Source organism: Phodopus roborovskii, unplaced genomic scaffold, assembly GCF_943737965.1.
Source record: "Phodopus roborovskii unplaced genomic scaffold, PHOROB, whole genome shotgun sequence".
Lineage (NCBI taxonomy): Eukaryota > Metazoa > Chordata > Mammalia > Rodentia > Cricetidae > Phodopus > Phodopus roborovskii.
Genome location: NW_026126407.1, coordinates 7,077,980 through 7,086,626, shown reverse-complemented (window position 1 = coordinate 7,086,626; position 8,647 = coordinate 7,077,980).

Here is an 8,647-nt window from a genome sequence, read left to right as displayed (position 1 = left end):
AATGGATGGCCCTCCTCACTAGTTGACCACTCTGTGCCTGTTTAAGATTGAGAGGGAAAGAAAGGACAAGAGGGTCTCCCAGGAAGAGGAATTAAAATGCCAGACAGAGTGGCACATGCTTTCATCCCAGCACTTGGAAGGCTGAAGTAGGCAGAGAGCTTAGGACCAGCCTGGGCTACATGGAGTGTTCCGGGGCTACATTGTGAGAGTCTGATATGCTGCTCGTGACAAACCCAGTTACACCTGGGTGTTCTGTCCTGAGTGACACGTCCAGGAAGGGGCATGGGCAAAGAAAAGCTCTGACTATCCCGTACTCCAGGCAAATAGGGTTGTGGAGAAGTGTGGGCGGTGCCCTCTGCTGTCGGTTCTTAGTGGACAGGCCAGTCCAGAAGCTTCTGTCTCTATGGTTTCCTGTCAACTCATAACCTCAAGGGTTATTATGTGGTAACTCCAGGAGAACTATAGGCTAAATAGCTTCAAGATGGTGTGAGGGTGGACATAGGTAAGAGGCCCCAGGCCAAGACAGTGAACTATGTCTTGGCTCCAGTCCGTTCAAGCTGTAAAATCATTACCCCCATAACAGTGCGCTGCAGGAAGATCATCTCTGGCTCCTTGCAGCCCACTGGTAGAGCTTACTCTTAGCATGAAGGACTTAGGTTCTGTTTCCCAAAAGAACTGGATGGGCATTTTCCAAAAACACCTCAGAGCGATGGTTCTTGATGTCTCGCTGGTTTTCTTTTGGAAAGGGTCTAGTCCAATATCGGGCACGCAGAGTTAGGGTGCCCGCCACACTTTGCCCATGCTTGTAAACATTGCAGCTATCTGAGAAGGGATGTAGCACCAGGTGTGGTGTCAAGAGGGTCCTCTGAGTTTGAAGCCACATCATGAGTTCCAGGCTAGTCAGGACTACACAATGGGACCCTGGGGTTTGTTTTTTGTTTTTTTTTTGTTTTGTTTTGTTTATTTTGAAGGAAACCCACAAGTGTGGTTTGAGGCAGACTTGAGAGTTTAATGCATTGCTGTCAGATGGTAGAGCTGTCTAAATGTGGCACAAGCCTGCAATGCCAGCATCAAAAGGCAAAGAATGGAATGTAACTGAACTGTAATGGTGCTTCACGCACAAGGTTATGACATGCAGCTGAGTGGGGAGTGACTAATCATAGGCGCTGTGCCCTTCTTGCATGTGTCACACAGGGGTCACTTGCAGAAGGTCCTGCAGTATTAAGACTATAGACTCCAAGGCAGGGCAAGTATGTGGTTCAATTGGTAGCATGTTTGCCTAGCTTAGACAAAGCCCTGGGTTTGATGCCCAGCCCCAAATAAAACTGGGCGTGGTGGTACATGCCTGTTATCCCAGCACTTGGGAGGTGGTGACATCAGGATCAGGAGTTGAAGTCGTCTTTGGTCACATAGTGAATTTGGAGGCAACCTGGGTTCCAGGAAATCCCATCTTTTAAAAAACAACAATCTGCAGGCCTCCCCTGTGTCTTGGCTTGATTCTGGTGCCTCCCAGAGGTTCAGGTGCACAAAGGAAGAGGGAAGCAGCTTGAAGGAATGCTAACTGACAAAGCCCCTCCCTGCTAGAGACATACTGAGGTTGGTTAGACATGACCTGTGTGGTCCCCATCACCACTGAGGGGCCACACCTTTTGAGCATGAGAATTTACGGGAATATCCTAGGATTGAGAAACTAGACCTTCACAAGGAAAAGAGCCCAGAGCCAACATTGCTTGAGGATCAGAGGTGTGGCAAGCCAGATGAGTTGGGGACTTCCTTGTCAAGGGCCAATCTGTCCCGACTTGGCGCAAAGTTTTCCTAGTGTCTGAGTCACAGTAGCAACCCAGAGTAGAGCAGATGCTTGGAGAAACAGTCCCAGAGAAGGAGAGGGACCCACAGTGAAAGCAAGGACTATCATATGTCTCAGTCACTAAATTAGCTAAGGCCCTCTAGGCCAGAATATCCCATTGGAGGCAACAGCCCAAGGGGTGCCAGGCTTCCAACAGAGCAACAAAACCCAAGGAAGGGGTTTTGCAAGCTCACGATGGTCAAAGTTTTCACAGGTATGGGGCAAGCTATCTGAACAAGGGTCACATGAGCCATACAGGCTGATGGGAACTTGAAAGAATAATTCTCTGAGAGGGGTAGTCTGAGACAAGGACAGAACCACGGGCAGAAGCACCAGTGGCCTGTCTTTTCATCTTTCCCCTTACCCTGCAAGCTCTGCAGGAGGAAGGAACAGGGAGCGATGTCCAGTCTTGTGGCTCACTTGGTGAGGACAGAGCCAGTCCTCTGGAAGGCCTTTGTAGTCTAGGCACTCAAAAAGAATGTCTTCCCCTTGGGGCAGTGGTGCCACACGCCTTTAATCCCAGCACTCAGGAGGCAGAGGCAGGTGGATCACTGTGAGTCTGAGGCCATGCTCCACAGAGAAGCCCTGTCTCAAAAACCAAAAAAAAAAAAAAAAAAAAAGAATGGTTTCCCTTAGGCCACTGCTGTCCACAGCTGGCTCCAGCCTTCAAAGACAAAGTACAGGCCCTTGGGGGCCACTTTCTGGGTTATGTCCCCCATGTTCACATCCATAAGTTCAGGTCAAAACTTGTACGTAGACAGTGGTGGTACACACACCTTTAACCCCAGCACTTGGAGGCAGAGGCAGGCAGATCTCTGAGTTTAGGACAGCCAGAGCTACACATCCTATCTCGAAAAGCCAAAACAAACAGAAAACCAAACACTTGCATGTAAGCCCTTACCATGGTCTTGTACATGCTGGGCAGTCTAAAGGGACTGGTAGGTCCTATGGACACTGAAGATGGGCAGAGGGACACATATCCAGGATTGCATTCATGTGGACAGGACTGTCCCAGACAGTAGTACAAACACATTCAGCTAAGTAAAGGTGTAGGAGTTCTCTTGTTTTGCTTTGAGGCAGGATCCCACTTTATCTCTTTAGTTGACTTTGACCTGGCTATCTTCCTGCCTCAGCTTTCTGAGTGACTAGGATTGTAGGTGTACACAGATATGCCCTGCTCAGTGGGATTCATTGCATTTTCGTGACAGCCTGTGTGAACCTAGACAGATACACCATCTGCAGTGACTGGTGATGGGTGGGGACAAGTTTATGACAGCCTGTGTTGAGGGTGTCCTACTCAGAGCTGTGCAGTTGTCTCCACAGAGCCAGGCTCTTGGGGGCCATTAGAGCCTGGGTGCTGTAACCGATGAAGGGCACTAAGATAGGTTCCCATGGTCTTTTGGGGCAGTGAGGTTCCTTATCTGTGCAAGTTACCAGGGCCCAACCTAAGTGTACTGGCTACTTTCCTCACACACAGACCATGGCCTGTGAGGATAAGAGCACCCAAGTGGTTTAGGGGGCTTGCTTATCCTCTGGCTGTAGCCCTTCTCTGGGTCAAGGTGAGACTGTCCCCACGCTCTAACTCACCCTGAGCCCTAGGGTGTGGGCAGAGCCTCCTTAGGGTTCAGGAGAGTCAATGTCCTCTATGAGGCAGACATCATTGCCCTGCCAGCACAGCCACCATCTGTGCTCCTTGGTCCCTGCAGTGAGTCATTCTTACATGGACAGGTCCAAGACAAGACCATGGGTCGCTTCCTAACCTTGACTGTTCTCTGAGGGAAGCACAGAGGTTAGCAGCCACATGTCATTTTCAGGAAAATCTTGAGTGTCATTTCCTCCAATGATATGGAGGCATCTGTGCCCTCACAGAGTGGCTGTAGCTAAGTCACATGAGCACAGTGTGTGTAGCATGAGGCAGAAACTTAACTATCCTGGCGCTGGGAAGGGAAGCCAGTACAGGGATTGAGGCATCCCCTCCCTCTTATAACAGGACACTGATTCAAGGTGACTGGCAATGCCAGACTGGTGGCCAAATAAAAATGGTAAGGTTGGTACCACTGACCTTGGTCCCTCAGAACTTCTACAGTGGAGCCTTAAGTTCTCTCCTTGCCTGCTTTTCCATTTTGTCTTTCGCACTTTGGGAAGATGCTTGGCCAAAGAGTTTTAGGGGCAAAAGTCCCAGCCATGGGGTGGCCCTTCTATACCACCTTTTTGAATGACTGATTGGCCAGGTGTGTGTGTGTGTGTGTGTGTGTGTGTGTGTGTGTGTGTTTGCGCGCGTGCGCATATGTGTTCGTCTGAGATGTGGTGTTCCTGTGTCAAGAGAGATGTGTAGGGATGCCTGAGTGCTGTAACACCTGTGTGTGCCTGTGTGCATGTATGTGTATGTGTGTTCTGAGATGTTCTGGTGTGCCTGTGTGCTATAACATCTCTCTCTGTGTGTATGTATGTATGTATGTGTATTCTGAGATGTTCTGGTGTGTGTGTGTGTGTGTGTGTGTGTGTGTGTGTGTGCGCGCTGAGATGTTCTGGTGTGCCTGTATGCTGTAACACCTGGAGGTAGAGGAAGGAATGGCCCATTGCATCTCTTTCTGTTACTAGGAGCATCAAGGCAGGTTAGAATCCAGGCAGTGTCAAAGGCCCATGCCTTAGAGGGAGGCCCAAAGGTGTGAGCTTATGTTCACTAGGGTCACATCATGTCTCTGATGACTCAGCTCTTACCTGTCACTTTGTTGTTCCTAGTCCGTCCCCGGCATACTCCTAGGCGCACAGTAAGCACGGAATAAATGGATGCTGAAAATGATTAAGAACTTTGTGGCTCCCATGTCTCTTCCTGCCAGGATCATACCACCCTTGCTCAGGCTACAGCCTGTGTGGGAGGGGCTCTGAGGGGAGAGGGGACAGAGAAGACCTTTGGGAAGGGATTCAGGGAAGAGATGCTAGGAGGTGAGATGAGACCTGCATCTTGGACGGTGGGCTCTACCCCCTCCCCCTGCTTTTGTCAACATTTCCCACCCCCACCCTGCTTTGGATAAAGGCAGCACAAACATCTCTTTCTCCAGGATAAGCAGAGCCAGTGTAAGCTCTGTGGCCAGGCAGGAGCAGCTTGACTTTGACCTTGACCTCAAGGACAAACCAGGACTTGGATACTGCAGCCCCCACTTGAGGAGACAGCCAGTTCCAGTCAGGTGGAGATGTGCCCCATGGGGCCAGATCTTCTGATTTTTTTTTTTTTTTCCCCTCCTGAGAAGCTTGGGATCTTGAGTTTTACATAAAATATCGCCCCTTTCAAATGGTAGCTCAAAATATTTTTTTTAAAGAAAAAATCACAGCTGCTCAGATCTGTTTTAACCCTATGTAGGCCAGTGTGAGAGGAGAGGGGGAGGTGAGGGTTCCCTTGCCTCGGGCTCAGCAGATGTTGCCTCCCTCCTGCACTGCAAGGGTTTTTTGTTTGTTGGTCTTGTTTTTTACTTCTATTTATTTCTGTCTTTCCCAGCCTAGATCATAAGGAATGCTGTTCAAAGACCGTAAATGGGTTAAACACGACTCTAATTCTCGAGCAGCACAAAGTCCCTATTTAGTGATAGGGACTTGTCAGGCTACTCAGCAGCTTGCCTCAAGCCTGCCTACCCCTGTGCATATAGGTTTAGCTGGGTAGCTAGAGTCATGGGTAATGGGGTTATTTGTTTTCATTTCTTTTTGTAGTACTGGGGGCAGAACTCAGGGCTTCCAGCCAGCTAAGAGTCCCAGCTGCAGCCTGGTGTGCTCTTTGTCTGATGTCTGTCTACCATCACAATGAATGTTCCTTAAGAGCTGGCATGAGCCCTGTGTTGGTCATCACTATACCTCTAGGGACTCAGATGGCACTGGTGTGAAATAGCTACCCCAGATTTAAAAAGACAGAGCCAAGAGTGGTTCTGCCAGTGATCCAAGCAGCTGAGGCAGGAGAAGTGGGTTGGAGGATTATGAGTTTGAGGCTAGCTGGAGCTACAGAGCGAGGCCTTGTCTTATAGCCAGAGTGGGGGAAACGGGAGGAGACCAGCATGACCTAGCCAGCTAGGCAGAGGCAGGTTAGAAGATGGAAACAATGAAACACTGTCTCCCAGAGATAGCAGAGATGGGTTACAGGTGTGACTGTAACTGAGGTGGTAAAGCAGGGGCCAGCTGGGGGCAGACTGCAGGGGGCTGAGCCATGAGATCTGGAGACAAAGATGAAGGGCAAACAAGGGCCAGCTGGGGGCAGACTGCAGCGGCTTGAGCCATGAGCTCCAGACACAAAGATGAAGGGCAAGGGCATAGTGTGAGGGAGGCAGGGAGACCGGCAGAAAGAAGACAGCCTTCAAAGAGAAGATAAAAGACACATAGGCTGGAGGTATGCTCCCCAGAGTCCAGTAACAGACATACAATCGAGAGAGGAGGGTGCTGGAAAGATGGCTCAGCGGTTCTCTTCCAGAGGACTCAGTTTCAATTCCCAGTCCCCACAGAAGAGAGAGGAACTGAGAAAGATGGATAAGACCAGAGAGAAGATGTAGAGAAGAGATTTTTAAAAAGAAGGAAAAGGAGAAAGGGTGTGTGTGGGGGGGTGGATAGTGGGGGGGTTGTGTAGGGGGGACAGTGTCTGTTAGTAACATGGAGTGAAGACCGAGAGGTGTGGATGCACACAGTAAGACCATAGTCTCTTCTTTGTCAAAGCGTGCAGAAGTAGCTCTGATGTATAGTAAGGTCCTTCTTCACAACACACTTTCCCTGTAAGAATACCACAGAGCTCATTGTGGAGGTGCACAGATCTATTCCAGTACTTAAGGGCAGAGAGGCTACCCTCATCTACCTAACAAGTTCCAGGCCTGCCAGGGCTTCATAGTGAGATTATGTCTCAGAAATAAATAAGGGTTGGGGGATGGCTCAGTGGTTAAGAGTGCTTGCTGCTCTTGTCAAGGACCCAGGTTCATTTCCCATCACCCACATCGGGTGGCTCACCACCTCTAACTCCTGTTCTAAGGGGTCGAATACCTTTTTCTGGCCTCCTCCTTCATCTATATACATGTATATGCTACATATACTCAGGCAGGCTTATACATGAGATAAAAACAAAAAAATGAGACAGGGTTTATCTGTGTAGCCCTAGCTGTCCTGGAACTGACTTTGTAGACCAAGCTGGCCTTGAACTCAGAGATCTGCCTGTCTCTGCCTCCTGAGTGCTGGGATTGAAGGTGTGCAACACCACACTTGGCTAAAAATCTTTAAACATATATATATTTTTTTTTCCTGAGACAGGGTTTCTCTGTATTGCTTTGGAGCCTGTCCTGGAACTAGCTATGTAGACCAGGCCGGCCTTGAACTCACAGAGATCTGCCTACATCTGCCTCCCTCAGCAAATCCTACCCGCGTGAGCCATCACAACTGGTTAAACATAATTTTTATAATTTAAAAAAAAATTATTTTATATTCATTGGTGTTTTACCTGCATGTATGTCTGTGTGAGGATGTTAGGTCCCCTACAGATAGTTGTGAGCCACTATGTGGGTGCTGAGAATTGAGCTCAGGTCCTATGGAAGAGTAGTCAGTGTTCTTAGCCACTAAGCCATCTCTCCAGCACAATTTTTATCATTTTTAATTGTGTAGGTGTATGTGTGTCTGTACATGGATATGTGCATTCAAGTGCAGTTGCTCTCAGAGGCTAGAAGTATCAGTCCCTCTGGAGCTGAGTTACAGGGGACTCATCTGACATGGGTTGTGGGAACTAAACTCAAGTTCTCTAGGCTGGAGAGATGGCTCAGCAGTTAAGAGCACTGGCTGCTCTTCTAGAAGACCAGAGTCTGAGTCCCAGAACCCATTTGGCAGCTCACAACTATGTGTAACTCCAGTTCATGAGGGATCTGATATGTTTTTCTGACTTACTGTGTACCAGACACACAGTGGTACATAGACATACATGAAGGCAAAACACCCATACACAGATAATAATAAAATAATTAAAAATAACACGGACTGGGCTGGAGAGATGGCTCAGCTGTTAAAGGCTAGGCTCACAACCAAAAACATAAAAATAACACAGACTTGTATCACATGCTGCAAACCCTGCTTTAGGCTCACGGGGCTCCACTAACTGAGGCCCTATAAGTCCATTATGTAGGCACTTACGGCACTTACCACAGTTCTCATTTTACGAATGAGGAACTAAGGCACAGATGGGTTAAGTAGCTCACTCAGCTCACATGTAGGAAAGTATTAGGGCTGGGACTCCGAGACATCAGGCACCAGGGATGTTTATTGGAAGGAAGCGGTGGAGAGTGGGGCATGGTTGGAGAACAGTGTGGTCCTTGCATTTGAAGGCCCAAACTTGCTACTTGCTAGGGTAAAAGAGTGATGTGGGAAGTAGAGTTCAGAGGCTGGGAATGTGGCTCGGGTGACAGAATGCTTGCCCAGCATCTGTAAAGCCCTGGCTGGACTCAGCCTCCATCACCACATGAATCAGGTATGCTGGCTCATGGCTGTAATCCTCATACTCAGGAGGTGGAAGAGGCAGGATTAGAAAATCAGGGTCATCCTAAGATACATAGTAAATTTGAGGTTAGCCTGAGCAACATGGAACAGACAAAACAAGAAAAATCCCATAAGTCAAAATGTGTAAAACCAACAAACACAAGCAAAAAATACAGATAACCCTGTCTTTTATTAAAAAACAAAAACAAAAGCCGGGCATTGGTGGCACTGGCCTTTAATCCCAGAACTCGAGAGGCAGAAGCAGGCAGATCTTTGTGAGTTTGAGGCTAGCCTGGTCTACAGATCCAGTTCCAGGAC